A 15434-nucleotide genomic window follows, 5' to 3' on the forward strand; every position below is an offset into this window, starting at 1 on the left:
GTTGCAGTATATAAATGACTTCCACGTTTCAAATATTCCATAATTTTTTTTACAAGTACATTTGAAGAGAAAAGTTGCAGTGCAAGTATGAGCAAGATGGAAAATGACAGGGTATCAAAAATTGAGAAGAAGTACAATGAACACAAGGTGCTATCTTATTTTTATGAAGTTTTACTTGAAGACATAAAAACGACCACTGCTACATACAAAAGATTCCACAAAACCACTATAATCGGAATGATGTGAAAGAAGGGTCTACTCGTTGAACAATATCGGGTACCACTCGATTCGAATGACATGCTTTATAAGAATCAGACAATATATGACCCAGCCCATGTCATATGTGCGTATACGATGCACCAAGTTATGTGTCCGTCAATTTTATTTTTGTAGGTTTTCTTTACGAAAATTAATTCCAAAAATATTTTTTGTAAGTGTTTTATTTATGGGAGGATTCCTTTTCGAGTTTAGGTAAAATGGTTCCTAAGGAAAAGGATATGTATATCATGACGAGAAAGAGTTGCACAAACCAAACCATTACAATATCCGAGAAATAGAGGCTCACTAATATCGCTATGTTCTTCTATTATAAATGGAGTATTGGTATAAACAGAACCAGTACATGTAGAGATGATGGATCATAATCTATGTTGTAGACGTAATAGTGAACGTTTTTCATAATATGAAGCATAAGACTTAATTTGTCCATACTATCTGTCTATCCTATTTATAAATGAGAGAAAGGAAAACCAATAAACTCTTGTTGATTGATGAGAAAATGAAAAGACTTCTTTTTACATATTTATCAATAAGCCATGCATCAACTGTCCATCTTTAGAATTCTGTTTGATTCCCAGGTGGATGAATGAATTGGTAAGTTTGAATTTAGTTCATAACTAACGTTGGAATTTTTTCTTTTGTCTCTTCAACTCCGGAACACTGACCATAAAAAAACAAAGAAACAAAACTCCGGAATACTAATTGGCAAACACTTATGATAGTGTCCCGAACTATGTTTTGGGTTAACAGTTTCCAAATGGTCTCAAAAACGTAGGAATTGACCAGGCCTGAAAATTTGAGTGTCTAATTCAACCGTTGGAGTCAACCATCCTGAAAGGTTGGGTGCTGGAATACCAACAGTTACAACTTCTCATAAAAAAAAAACTTGAAATAAATTCAGCGAAGAGACATTCTCATAAATATGACATGTAACTAAAACACTCAAACAGTGAAGAGAGAAACTACAGTATTTTAAGTGACTTCTATGTTTCAAGTATTTTACAAAAAAAAAGTACAAGTAGACTTGAAGACTCCACGAAACCACTATAATCGGAAGGATGTGGAAGAAGCGTCTCCTCCTTGAACAATATCGGTTACCACTCAATCCAGTGATATGCTTTTTAAAAATCAAACAATACATGACTCAACTCATGCCATATGCGCTAGGGCTGTCAATGGGTTCGGGTCCTCCCGGGAACCACTAAACCCGAATCTGGACCCTACTTATAAAAATTGAGTCCGGTTCCTAACGGTTATGGGTGCAGTTCTTAAATTTATAGACCCAAAACCGGACCCGTTAAAAATTCGGATACCCCTGGTTCCGGGTACTCGTTAGGTATTAAGAAAACTATAACAAAAATCTTAGAAACTTAATATCTTTTTTCTTTTTGGCTTAAACCTAATTATTTTTATAAAAACGTATTATTTCTTTATTAATGTACTAAATAAAGATTAAATGTGAGGAAAAAATGAAAAATGAAAAAATATTCAAAGCCAGAACTTTGCTAAAAAGATGAATAAGATAATGAATAACCGGGTACAAACATATTACCAGTTTGAACCCTAGTTAGCAATTCGGAATTCGGCAAACGTACGGAACGATAAATGTACGAGTATTATACGGTTTTGTAAAATCCAGACTCGGTTCAATATTCGGTCAACGGGGCGTGATTCGTCAGTAATTCGGAACGGCGTAGTACTTGTATAATTCGATTTATAAATGTGAGTTCGGCTCTGAAAATTCGGTATCTATATATAACAAATAATTTGTATTTATAAGGTCATAGAGCAATTTTTATGCATATGTGCGAGTTATTTAAAGAAAAATGAACTTAATATGATGGTATTAATAATATATACAACATTAGTCATCCAAGAGGATGTGGTATAAGGGTTTAGATGCTTGGTTAGTGAGTTTGAGATCTCTCTCACCTTCACCTTCAAATTTCTTCAGTAATTTTTGTTTCATAAAAATTACAACAACGTGTAATATAGGATCGTGTATGCTCTGGAGGCAGTAAAGCCCAAAAAGTGGGGCCTTTGAAAATGTAAAACCTAAAGAGTTTCTGGCGAGTTAAGCGGACGTATCATTCGGGATACGTAAAATTCGTGAACGGTTCGCGAATAATCCGGAAATGCCACATAATACGCGTCTTGGGTTCGGAATTGCAAACGTACGCGAATAAGACGGTAAAATTCGTGATACGGAAAAATTCGAATGATTAGCGAACTTACTAACTAGGGTTTGAACATGTTAAGATTTTAGGTCTTAAGTTGTTAATGGGTCTAACTCTATGACCCGGATCTATCGAGTCGGGTTCCGTTCCGACGGGTTCCCATTTCCAGCCATGGAGACTGGAGAGTGATTGCTCTCCCAAGTCTCATGTAGATGTAGGCCTAGGGTCCGTTGGAGAAATCTTCACAAATTACAAGATTCTCCGCCATACAATTCCTCGAGCTCTTTCTCTTCCACATTTGATTCATATCATACTAGATCTTCTGCAGCCAAAGTCTAGGTTTGCTGCTGCCAAATCAAAGTGCCTACTTATTAGGTTAAAGTTTGCTGCTTCAGCTAGGATTTGTTCTCTGAAGGTAATCATTTCACCAGTTCTAATTTTTCCCGTTAATATCTTAAAGCCCTGGTCATTTGGTTACATATGCTGACTATGCAACTGCAACTTATGGTATTCTTCTCATGTTTCTGGAGTCTACCTTGTGACCTATCGATTTAGTTACGATGGAGAATTGAAATATAATTCAATTTCTCCGCAAAGTTTAGTACCAAAACCAGATGGAGACCAATGATCTTTGTGTTACCAAGATCCAAGGTTGGCTGAGCATACATTCCATGATACACAAGGAAAAGTGATCCTATTAATTCGATTTTGTTAGTGTGAGATACTGTGATTTAACTTAATTTATTTCTGTTGCAGAGGCTTCATTGTATTGGAAAAGCTAAGCTTGGGGGTGGTTGTCATGATCACAATGTCATGTTAGCATTATGTAGTTGAGGATGCAACTGGTGTGACATCTATTGCATCCTTAAATGTTATTTCAGGGAGGAAGAAGGTGGAGTTTTTAGAACTGCAAGACCTTGTTAAGGTATGATTTATTAAAGTAGCATCATACTATTGTTTATGGAGTTAACTAGTTGGTTTTTCTTTTCAATCCTTCTAGTTCATTATATGCCATCCATCTTTAAAACAACGTTCCTTTTTATTCTGGAGTGTTACTTGCTTTTGTCTCATGTTGTCATGCATTGAGTTCTGCACAATTATCATTCCGAAACATTTTGGTATGACAATTGTTTTTGAGGTTCTGATTATTAAAACGTTATATGCGGCTTAACAACAATTGGAGCATGGCCTTTGGTTAATTGCATGGTTTGTGATTCTTGTCAAAGCGGAAACCTTCATTGATTATAGTGGATGTTCATTGCATTCTGTTAGCATAGCGTATGGGAATAACTTAGGTTTGCTTATTTCGTTTGATACTCTTATTGGTTGTGATCTTGGCTTTGTTTTTTTAATTGGATAAAACCCAACGAGCAAGGAGCACATTTCCACCCCCATCAGGTTTTGTTCAACTGGGTTTGCAGGAACACACTTGACTTCGAGAATAATAGAGAGTTAAGTTCATGTCGTGAAGTTATCAGAAATGAATTATCATAACATCACTGCATGCAATCTCAAGCTTGACTTATGTGAATAGTTTGTTATTTGGAAGTATAAATCCATAAAGCTGTACATTGGAGAATTTTTACAGAGTCTGTACTAGTCAAACATCTAAGGAAGTTACATCAATAAGCACATTCAACATGGCGTTCTACAAACCATCTTCGACACTCGAGATGTTTGGTTTTGCTTAATTCCACGGATCTGCGAAAATATTGCAGAATTGTGTTAGTTGGCATGTTGTATTCTTCTATACTGGTATCTCGAGTTCTCAACTGATGAATTCTTTGTTATTGTTTGCCAACACTTCATTTATATATTCCGTTGGACGACTTTCACTTTTGTCTTCTTTCATAATTCGCAACTGTAGTTCTTGGTTCAGTCATGTTGATCTTTACATGGCTGCATTTGTAGTAGTTATTTCCTGTTACCGATTTTCTGTAAATAGAATATTAATTTGTCTAGATTACATTTGGCAGTCTTTTTATAACCTCGCTACTTAAGCATTTGCTGAATTAAAGATGTGCTGTTATTAGAGGATGAGCAGGAGCTGGAAGTAGGAAGCAGTACACGCTGAATATTCTAGTGAAGTACAAAAGATGTATCCCCAAAGAGATGACTATTTTGACAACGCAGGAGATGCCCAGGAAAAGAAGTTAAAATACAAGCTTTGCGGCTCTGCATCTACGAGTTAATTAAAAATTCTCAGCTCATTTCAAGATTCCTCTGAGGTGGTCATATAACTGATGCAATGCAATCTGAACCGAGTCATTTACTTTTTGAAGTATATTTATGGCTCTTCCTTTAGTTACATCCAAATTCCGATTATTTCCTCCGACTTCTGGAGGTAAGAGCACTCTCTTTCTCCAAAATCACTTGTTCAAACTAGTTAAGATGTTGATGATATGTTATTAATTTAACAGCAGTTGGATGATAAATAGAAAGAAAAGCAAAACCCTGTGAAATATTTATGTCCGTGCTGGGTCAGTTTATTTTGTAGGGAAAATGTTGGGGTCATTAGGATCTGGTATTCCTTCCTAATGTGACATTTTCTATGTGTGGTCTTTTTACTGTTCATTCGGACTATAAGAAGGAAATGTGCGAAGCTGAGACACAATTATTTTTACTGTAATATCAGGGTGCAACTTTTGTTGTTTTGGAGGCCCTTCTACTGGAGTAATTATTTCAATGCAGTTGACTTTCAGTGTTAGCACCGAAATCTAGAAGTATCAAGTTTGATCATGGTAAGCTTCGCTTTTGGTCTTTTCAGCATGAATGCGAACAGCACTTGAACACATGTTTGGTTTAATTTAGGGGGCATTTTTAAAGATTTTTGGATTGAGATATTTGCAATTTGTTGCAGCAACCAACCTTATTCCAGAACTATCTTTCAAAGTATCTCCAGAGAGCTTTGTAGGTATGTAATTTATATTTTTAACTTTTTGCATTCTGAATATTTACTCAAGTATTGATTTTTTGTTGTTGTTTGAATTATATGTGGTGTTTCACTTTGTGACTTTTGATTAGATATCCTCATGTTCAAATGATGAGTATAATAATCAGACTATAATGTTGCTGGTTATTATCTAATTGGGCTACACACAATAGTATAATGGTATGGCTGAGGCTGTGTACTAGTTGCCACTAAATGAATCAGTGATTCTGCTATGATGATTTGATTTGATAGATGGGATTTCTAGAAAACTATTAGGAGTCACTTAGGTTTGTTTGTTAAATTTGTTTTCTCCTTGTGTACTGTGGATCTGACGTAGATATTATTTGGATGCATTGTTCTGTTAATGGAATGTCTGGTTGATGCTGGTGTATGGTAGGTCACCATAAGGGTGTGGAAGTTAGTTCCTTTTCCAATATTAGATTTATCCACTTGAAGTTTTTGACGAATGCAAAAAGGAGGGACCATTGTCCAATTTAAATTACCTAAATAGGTTCTAGCTTGCTTAGCTAAAGCATCTGCCACTTGGTTTCCCAGTCTTGGCACAAAATGAAATCCTAGGAAATTAACACGTTCCCCTACTAACTTCTTTGCTTCCTCCAAAAAATTGTTATCTGCCAAGATATGGCCACTGACTGACCATTTAAGTGATCCATAAGTTTCCTACTGTCTCCTTCAATGCTGAAATTTGGTAGTCTCTTTTGCTCAAACTGATGCTTGCAGTACCGTTATTGCTCTGATTCTTTTGGGGCTGTAGATTAGGAAGGTCCTGCTTTTGCTTGTTCGAAAGTACCTGCATCATTTCTGAGAAGTAGAGCAAAACTAGGAGGTACATCCTTAGAAAGCCAGCCTGCATCAGTATTTATCTTTAATTGGTTGGGGGCTGGTGGTTTCCACTTTCCAAAACTCGTTCGATTTCTTCTTCCTAATGGTCAGGGGTGTGTCGTTTGGTTTAGACTGAGACCATTAATTGATGTGTCTTTGAATTACTATGGCAGTCTGCAAAATAATTTGATTGTTTTGAAATGCTCTAATGCATCTTCCTTCCAGATAAACCACATTTTTGTTACAGTTGTTTCAATATTAGAAATTTTGTTTGAACTTTCCATCCCAAACCTGCAATATTCTACCAAGTTAGCAGAGTTACTAATAGAAAAATTCATGGGTGTAGGTGGCAACATCCAAATAGTTTTTGCAAAATGACAGTGAGGGACGAGGTGTTCCACTGTTTCATTTTCTGCACATCCAAAAGAGCAGTGAGGAGATATGTCTATCACGTACCCAAATAAACTATGATTTTCCAAAGAATTTTTTTGAATCCTGGTGATACTTCTAATTTCCAGAGTCCCTTCCAAGAGGAACTACCTAGGTTATCATGAATAGGAGCAGGGATTGATGAATTTAGCAGTGAACTCCCCAGAAGTAGTTGGTACATCCTAACTTATCTTTCTTTAATGAATTATCTTTGTGAAATAATTAATATTACTGATGAGAGAGGCAATCCAAGCAGGGAACATAGAAGAGAGGAGATTAAGATTCCATCTTTTATTGACTGAATCTATAGGATCAGCACAAGGGCTAGATCAGAGTTTGAGGTGTTGCGAAACTGAGCCAGATTAGAGCCTAGATTAGGGATCCAATTATCAAGCCAAATGTTTATAGATACCCAGTCTACTACTTCCCAAATGCTATTTTGATCCACCAATTTCAGTCCTTTACTTAAGCATTTCCAGATCCAAGAACTAGTTTTTGCTGTCTTCACTCTTAGAGCAGATTTTCTTGTGAAAGTATTTAGACTTTCACGAGGAGGCCCAAAGAGAATTAAGTTTATCTACAAGTTTCCAAGCTACCTTAGCTAGCATAGCTAAATTTTCTTTAGAAGCATCTCTAAAACCTAAACTCCTCCTCACAATGGTTTTTACATACCACTCCAGGCTTGTAAAAAAAAAACCTTTAAAATTAGGTAGTTTACCCCACCTGAAGTCCTTTTGGACTACATTGATCTTGCGAGTGATTTTCTTAGGTAATAGAAAGCTACCCATCTGGAAGGTGGGGACACATATGTTTTACAGTCTTTAGTTTGGACTTGGAAATAGATTTTAACTTTCCCTCTTGGGATTTCTAGCAAATCACTTAGAGCTTCACTTCTTGCTATTGACAGAGCACTCTTTTGGCAATGTGTTGTCAGACAGTGATTACGTTGAATTTAAGGATTCACCTGTGCTACCATTCTCTTTGGCCCATGCATGAACGTACTGAGATGTGGATACAAAAATGTTTAAGTTCACGCGACTTGCTCGCTGAACACTCAGCCACTTCAAATGTGCTTTTTCTCACCCTAGATTTAGGAATTTCATATGGGACCACTTTTACCGAATCGGATTTCACATTCAATGGAGATTAGGGTATCCATGTCTCAGCGCATACATGCATGCGCGAATCTATCATGGTTGATGCGGATACCCTAATCTTCATTGAATAAGAAACTCGTTTAGATAAAAGTGAGTCTCACACGAAAGGCATTCATAAATCAACGGTGAATGAAGGGACCATGTCCAAAGTGGCGAACATCGAGTATGAATTTTGACATTTTTTGCTAAGGAAATGTCTTCAAATGGATTAGTTAACAAAATATAATATACAGAAAATAGGATATTGGTTTATGAATGTCAGTAGTAGGTTAGTTACATGGGTGTATCTGAACACTGATAGGTTTCAAGCGGCTGATATTCTTTTTAGTGAGTTCAAACTAAAATTGAATTTGAGTGTAACTGTCTATTGAAAAGTGAAACCAGCTGGGACTAAGAAATGTAGTGGAGTTACAGCTCAATCATAGGCTTATTGAGATGAAATTTGTTGTATACCGATAGTTCGAGAGTAATCTGTAAATTGACCCTTTGCAATAACAACTTTCTAATTGGTTGAATCAAGTTTCTGCGAATGTTCCTTCGAGTTTTGACATCTCAAAGGCTAAAATTCGTTAAGATAAGCAAATATTTAATGTCTGATTCAATGAAAGATATAATCATATTTAGATTAGTCGTACAATTGACTTTGAATGGAAAACTTTGATATTATTTGGATACGATAATGTTACCATATAAGATCGTGGATGAGTTAAAATATTAAAGGTAGTGTGTGAGACACAAGTTATATGACATTTTCACAATATATTTTATCCATATGAATTATTTCCCCCTTAAATAATGTCCATATCAATTCTCTTACCTACCAACTAATTTGTCCTCCAGTTCAACTAATTTATTTAGCTGCTTCATGACAGATTCAGACTCGGTAATATCATTTTAACAGCTGTCTGATATGCTGATCAATCAATAAATCAGCATCAGATGTTCAAAGAATCGGAATGCTGAGTTTTGGTCAATGACATTGATTTGTCGCAAATTATTAGAGGGGATATACGAAAGCAACCATGCCAGACAATTAGTTCTCGGGGTGGTTGATTTGCTACTTGCAGGCATTTTTTATTTCTTATTTACCTCTTCTCGGATATAATAGTTCTGTTGCACCCATTTAAATTTCATGGTATTCTTCTGAAATTAGAATCGGAGAATGAATAATTTTGGCATTAAGTAGATGTCACATCTTTTATATAGCTATATCGAAGTAAGCACCGACTTGGCAGCTTGTGTAGTAGTTGGAGTGATAAACAACCCCATCAGCTGCCCTAGTTGGTGGGAAGTGGGAACAGGAAGAATGAATAACTCGATTTATGTTATCATTCTTAATTGGCATCTGAAGGGAAGAACACAGAGGAAATTTCTTTCGTAATTTATATATTAGAAATAAATTTTAATTTCTACAGTATATAAATAAATGAAACTCAAATTATTCATCTTTCTGGATGCACGCCAAAATTCATATTGTTTTTTTCCCTCTAAAATGTGAATAAGTATGATATCTTGAAAGGCAAGCTGTGTGTCTTCATGTTTGATTATTAAAGGGAATGGTGGCCTTGGAGTAATAGAATTATGGATGAGGTAGTCGGGTGAAATAGGTACCTGGCCGCTTGTGTGGGGTTGGATGGATCATGGATGGTCGCGAGTATGTTTTTGTTTTGCCCTTGGAACTTTTATATCTTCAGTTTTGTTCCATTTTGATTCGTGGACTGGTGACTCAACATGGCCCTCTCTCTCTATATTTTTCCACAAAATGAGATGACCGCTAAAAGCCCACACTAGCTAGGGCCACTACTTTTCACGTTGGTTTTCCTGGAAGGATTTTTTGGGGACTACTCAAAAAATGGGGACTACTCTCAAGTTTTTGGGGTTATTGGTAGTAATTTCTAATCACCCCTTATCTGATTTCTTTTAAAATATCTACTTTATTCTTAATGATTAACTTAGTTAGTGTGATGATTAATTAGTGTTAGTGTTATGATTAATAACTGATTAATTAGTGATTAGTGAGTTATATTAGTAGGATTGTTTTGTTATAACATTATTATTGAGAGATAAGAAGAAGAAGAAGGAAATAGGAAGAAGAAGATGGGTGAACCCAAAAAATCTTTTTTTGAGTTTAGTAATTATGATTTGAGTGATTCATGTGATGATACTTTAAAATCAGAATCAGAACCCCCTTCACCTCATTGTGTATTTGTCAATACTTCTAATGATCCAAATATGAGTTATTTGTTAGATGATGAAACTTTTTTCCCCAATCTCAAGCTAACCAAACAAGTGATGGATTTCATCAGCCACAACCTGAAGATGAAGCTATGGGTACTCAGGTATGCCTCATATTTAGTTAATGTAGCTTGAATTGTGCAAAAATTTGGCCAAACTCAAAATCTCTGGAAAAAATTCGTTTACGTAAACCTAGTTCGGTTACCAAATTTTTTTTTTTTTGCGAGGAAACCGAACTGTTCTTAATGTGTAGTTCGGTTACTAACTTGAGCACACGCAGGTAACCGAACTGCATGTTAATGGTGGTTTTTTAGAGTTCGGTTATGTAATCCCCAGAACATTATACCGAACTCTTTTTATAGAGTTTACAGAGCATAGTTCGGTTAAGTGAATATCAATACCTTTGTTACCGAACTTTCTGCTCGCTAATGTCGCAAAATATATGTATATTTATTCATAACCGAACTTTCACATACAAAATCTAAATACATAGTTCGGTAAGGCCAAAATTTATTTCTGGAAACTAGTTAACCGAACTTTGAGTTCGGTAGGGTCGCAAAAAAACTAGATTACCGTACTTTAAGTGTTAAATGTTTATGGTATTGACGTTGTGCTATTACATGTAGGTTCCATGTGATCCAATTGAACCAATGGAAAACCAACCTTCCCCGGTTAGTATTTTGTACGATGACACATCCCATCACTACATGAATGACTTGGTATTCACAACTCCGGGAGATGCAAAGGTTTGGGCAAGACAACATGCACAAAAAGACATGTGCGTATTAGTATTGAATGGGAGAGAAAGCAAAACTCGCTTTGAAATGGTTTGTCAGAGAAGCGGTGATACCGATAAAAGCCACAAGAGGAAGGGTTATGTTTATAAGGGAAAGACAAATAGGAAGAACAAAAATTTCTCAAAGAAGATTAATTGCCCATTCAAGCTATCATTTAATTTAAACGAAGAAAAAGGTGGATGGGTACTATATATGGTTATGAATGGTTGTCATAATCATCCTCGTCCGGAGCATCTTGAAGGACATTTCATGGAGGCAAAGCTAACTCCTAAAGAGATGGACAAGGTAGCTAAAGTGAGGAAAATGAATATTTCACCGCTTCAAATGCTTCAAATTTCAAAGGAGGATAACAAGGATAACCACTCATCTTTTTCCACCATTAACAATCCAATTGAGACAATTAAAATGAAGGAATGGAGAGATAGAAAAGTAATGCAACAATTGTTTCTTTTGTCCCAAGAGAAAAACTACGCGGTTCAAAAGGATGTGGATTCGGAAGGAGAGATAACACAACTCTTTATTGCGCATCCGACGAGTGTCCAATTGGATCAAAGCTTTCATCAAGTTCTAATAATGGATTGCACTTATAAGAGATGATCAAGAACCTAGTTACATTTGGGCACTACAACAAGTTAAGGCAATCTTCCGGGGTGATGATATCCCCGGGGTTATAGTGACGGATAATGATGTCGCGTTGATGAATGCAATAGAGGAAGTGTTCCCACTAGCACATAATATGCTTTGTACGTTTCATATATGGTGTAATTTGATGAATAGGTGCAAGCCAATAATTTGTCCACCCAAGAAAATAGGATATGAAGAAATTAAGATGCTACCGGAAAAAGAAAGAGCGGATGCAAAAGAGAAACTTGAAAAACAATACGATAAAAATTACCCTAAATGGGTTGCATTCAACGGTGAATGGGAAGCATTGTGTTGGTCTCTTACCGAGGAAGAGTATTATCTAAATCTTGAGGGTTTTATTGCCCATTGGGATACTCCCGATTACCCCAGTGTTGTATCGTATGTTCTTCGCCAATGGTTGGAACCATACAAAGAGAGGTTCGTTTATGCCTATACCAACCAATATAAACACTTGGAGAATCAAGCGACAAGTTTAGTAGAGTCAGCTCACCACCGGTTGAAGAAGAATCTCTTTGGATGTGTTGATAACTTCGTAACCGTGTGGAATGCTATGGAAAATTACTTCAAGCGCGACATTGATAGAATCAAAGAGAAGTTCCAAAAAAGCCGTATATTTAAAATGAAAGGAAAATATGTCGACAACCCATTGTTCAAGGGGAAACATTACAACGTATCTCGACAATGTATGAAGTTGTTGATTCTAGAAGTCGAGTTGATTGATAAGTGGGAAACCAAGGCGGATGAGAAGTGTGTATGTAACATGAAGAAGTCTATGGGACTACCTTGTCGCCATATGATAATCAACTATGAGCATGGCGTAATCCCTTTAAGCGACATTGATCCATTTTTGAAGCATCTAAGTTTCATCCCTCCTCCAAAGGAAGAAGAATCCGAAGAAGAGTTTGGTGATAATGAAATGGGTAGAACCGTACTAGAGATGTATCGTGGCATGAACAAGCTCCAAAAACAAATCTTTTGGGATGACATGAGGAAAATCATATATCCAGAAACGCAAGAGAATGTCTATGAACCGGCAAAAGGCAAACCGAAAGGTAGACCAAGCAAAAAAGAAACTAAAAAGTAACTACGAGAATATGCAAAGGTGTTACGTAAGAAGAGAAGTGAGCAAAACGAAAATACTAGAGATCCTTGTGGCCATGAATATACCGCGGCAATGTACTTGGAGAAAACCAAGAAAAGGGGTAGGAGTATTGAGGAGAAAGGCGAAACAAGTGAGCGAGATTTGAAGAAAAAAGGTCCGATGTGTCCATCACAACCAAGCCAAACGTCTTCCGTCGACGTGAAGCTTAAGTCTCCAATGTCCCCCATCCAACCATCTTCCCTAGACGTGAAGGTTGAGGCTCCAAATAAAGACTATTTGAATGAGCTACCTCTATACATTAGAGACTATGTTATTTCCACCGACGACGTTCCTCCGGATGGTAATTGTGGTTTTCATGTTGTGAATCAACAACTTGGGCCTTTCATCGAAGGTGTCAAGCGATAAAATGGGTGTGCAATCACTCATATAAGACAAAGGTTGTTGTCCAAACTGAAGGAGAATCCGGCCTTTTACAAGACAATGTGTAGATGGGGAAAAACGATTTGCTGGTTTTTAAGGAATTGAGGAGACGACCGTACGGAGGAGACTCCTCGAACCGAGCGAAATGTTAAACCTCACACAGATGCACCGCTGCAAAGGGGGTGCTTTAGATTCGAGAGATCAATCTGTAGTACTCCGGCCTAAATCAAGACAATGACCGATCCAGAGTAAATTCGGTCACAAGAGAGGATGGGTTGATCTGTATGAGGGAAGCTGAGAAATGTGTGCGAATCAATGGTAATCAAAGATTGTGGGTGTGTGAATTCCGATTACGATAAGCTACGAGTGATTGAAATGCTCAATTGAGAGTAGTTGCTCAATTGATGAGTTGATGATCTCGTGTTGTCAGTTTGACGTGAGATTGATAATACTGATGATGCCGATGATTCAATCATGATTCAGAGACTTATTTATATTACTGGAATTGTAGACACCATGATTCCATGAAGTGTGACAGTTGATGGAATCAAGGAGTGGGGGAGTGGAGATCGTGTTTGAAACCAGTTGCTCAACGTGTGGAGACTTGGTCGATTTTCCACCCATTACCTCGTGAATTCCTTCAACTGATTGCACGACTTGCTCACATTCCATCGTGTGTTTGAACACACGTGCCGTAGACCGCCAGACCAAAACCCTAAGTGATATCCCCCAAGTGACACAATTGACGTCTCGTGGTTTGTTAGTCAATTGATGACTTCGTGGTTTTATGGGTCGATGAGTCCATGTAGTTGCTGAGTGTCGAACATGATGTTCTGAAACTCATGAATTGAACATGCCATGAGACAGAGGTATAATTCTTACGATGAAGTGAGCAAGTGTTGCTCATTCGATGGATTGTTGAATATTGATTTTGAACCAATATTCCTTGGTTTGAGCAAATATTTATCATCTGAGCAAGTGTTGCTCATGTGATGAATTGTTGAATATTTGATCGTCTGAGCATGTGTTGCTCATCTGATGGATTATTGGCAGTGTACCAAAAATATTAATTAGAATACTGGTCGTTGAACCGAGCATAATTAATAAAATTAATGACCATGCGGCCGTCGTAAAATTATTAAGGTTAGAATCTGGAACGATGATCCTTAGATTCAGAAACCCTAATTCGATCGATTGATGATCAATTCATGGTTCGTCAAAATTTTAACCATGGGACGAAGGAGGGAGCGACTACATGGGACCGTGGATCAACCATGTAGTGTCCATATTCTCACGTGAGCAAATACGAAGAACTCCTAAAGAGTTGACGATTTGTTGGTGAAAGAATGATTAAATGCTGGTTTTATCATTTATTCGAAAATGCTCGTCTGAGCCTTAGGTGAGAAAACCTAATTAATTACGACGAGGCGAGGGACCGACCATGGAGTCATGAAACCGGCCCTGGGTTGTCCCGTGACCGCCTGATGATCACTCCATGAAAATCCAAAGTGTTTGGGAGAGTTTTGGACCTAATACGAGTAATTGTGCAAATTAGGTCAAAACTGTGAAAATTGATGGGACCGGCTTCCGTGAGCCAAAGAGCCAATCTTGGTCGGTCAAGATAGCATGCTCGTGTCCCCAAGGCGTCCGCGTCTCAGTCCTGAGAATTTTGATATTTTCTGGCGTGCAATTGAGCATCCATTCGAGAAAATATGCCAAAATTAGGGTTTCGACGAAACTGAGGAAAACACCATGTGATGATGAAAAATAATTATAAAATAATGAATGAGGAGGCGTGGGACCGCCGTGGTCAAGGCATGGTTGTCCGGTCGTGACCACGGTTCCGTGGTGCCTTTTCCTTAATTTTATAATATTTTGATGATTTTATGAAAAATTCATGAATTTTGAGAAATTTGATGAATTTCGGGAGTTTCCATGAATTGAAGGAGTTTTCATGAGTTCAAGGAAGCAAAAAATATTAAAATAATAAAACAAGGGCGTGTGGGACCGTGGAAGGCATGGCCGGCCGGCTAGGGCCCGGTCCCACGAGTTTCCTTAATTTTATAATGGTTTTATGAAGATTCATGAATTTTGAGAAATTTGATGAATTTAGGGAGTTTCCATAAATTGAAGGAGTTTTCATGAGTTCAAGGAAGCAAAAAATATTAAAATAATAAAAAACAAGGGCGCGTGGGACCGTGGAAGGCATGGCCGGCAGGCTAGGGCCCAGTCTCACGAGTTTTCCTAATTTTTTTAATATTTTTAGGTACTTTGATGATTTGAGGGAATTTTCCTAATTTGAGAGAAATACCATGAAATCAAGGAATTTGATGAATTCAAGGAAAACTAATAATAAAATAATAATACAAAGGGGAGTGTGGGACCGGCTAGGTCATGGCCGGCCGGCCAAGTCCCGGT

The 15434-nt window shown here is 37.3% G+C and overlaps 1 long non-coding RNA gene across 3 annotated transcripts; it reads left to right on the forward strand.

The window, feature by feature from the left end:
• The first annotated feature begins 2602 nt into the window (after positions 1 to 2602).
• On the forward strand, positions 2603 to 9226 carry LOC113313603. Of its 3 annotated transcripts, none has more exons than XR_003341951.1 (6): positions 2603 to 2871; positions 3213 to 3381; positions 4490 to 4800; positions 5092 to 5197; positions 5317 to 5370; positions 8690 to 9226. It is a non-coding gene; the product is annotated as an uncharacterized LOC113313603 (long non-coding RNA). The 3 variants fall into 3 exon arrangements; XR_003341953.1 differs by lacking the exon at positions 8690 to 9226 and adding an exon at positions 6578 to 6834; XR_003341952.1 differs by lacking the exon at positions 2603 to 2871 and adding an exon at positions 2986 to 3107.
• The last annotated feature ends 6208 nt before the right edge of the window (positions 9227 to 15434 follow it).

This window comes from Papaver somniferum, chromosome 9 (assembly GCF_003573695.1).
Source record: "Papaver somniferum cultivar HN1 chromosome 9, ASM357369v1, whole genome shotgun sequence".
In the NCBI taxonomy this organism is placed as follows: domain Eukaryota; kingdom Viridiplantae; phylum Streptophyta; class Magnoliopsida; order Ranunculales; family Papaveraceae; genus Papaver; species Papaver somniferum.